Below are 1,005 nucleotides of genomic sequence, written 5' to 3'. Positions count from 1 at the left end.
TTTTATTTATTTATAGGAGAGAGAGAGAGAGAGACAGCGGAGCAGGGGAGGGTCAGAGAGAGAGGGAGTCACAGACTGAAACAGGCTCCAGGCTCTGAGCTGGCAGTCAGCACAGAGCCCGACGCGGGGCTCGAACCCACGAACCGCGAGATCATGACCTAAGCGAAAGTCGGACGCTTAACCGACTAAGCCACCCAGGCGCCCCTATTTTTCTCTTTAAAAAATGTTTAATTTTAGAAGAGTTTCCCAAGTATAGGGATGTTGCTAAGAGGATAGAGAGTTCTCACATACCCCACACCTAGTTACTTCTCTTGCTAGTATCTTACGTGACTACGTACACTTGTCACAACTCACGAGCCACCATTGATATGTTATTGTTCACTCCGTCGGGACTGCCTTAGCTTTTACCTCTGTTCCGGGGGCCCAGCCAGGCCACCACAGGACATTGTCATGTGTCCATAGGATCCTCTGGGCTCTGGTCGTTGCTCCAATTTTGCTGGTCTTTGATGACCTTGACAGTTTCGAGGACTGGGCAGGTATTTTTGTAGACCTCACTGTCTCTCCTCCACCTCTCTCTCCCCTCCTCCCCTGCCTTCTATATCTTCGTGCAGCACTTTACTACTTTAAGACACTGTATCTTATTTTTATTCATTATAGTTTCTCTTCCCACCGAGTGTAAGCCCCGGGAGGGCTTGTACAGTGCTGTATCCCGGGCCCAGACTGCAGCGGGCACGCAGGCCAAATGAGTCAGTGTTACAAAACCTGGGTCACCCCCAGTGTACGGAGGTAAGAGGTCGGATCCAGCCTCATGACCCCAAGCCCTGCTGCTTCCCACCACCCCCTTTCCCCAATCCCTCCACACCCAGGACTAAGAAGTGCATTGGAAGGGAAGGTGTAAAGCCAACGGCTGTTTCTGGAATCCTGACCTTGTACCAGGGGCAGGAGGCCTGGAGTGCTCTTCCCAGCCTCCCACCCACCGCTGGTAAGTGGCTGGGCTGGGATTTG

This window comes from Hyaena hyaena, unplaced genomic scaffold (assembly GCF_003009895.1).
Source record: "Hyaena hyaena isolate Hyena2069 unplaced genomic scaffold, ASM300989v1 scaffold_94, whole genome shotgun sequence".
Taxonomy (NCBI): domain Eukaryota; kingdom Metazoa; phylum Chordata; class Mammalia; order Carnivora; family Hyaenidae; genus Hyaena; species Hyaena hyaena.
The sequence above is the reverse complement of the archived record's forward strand: the minus strand, read 5'-3'. Positions refer to the sequence as shown.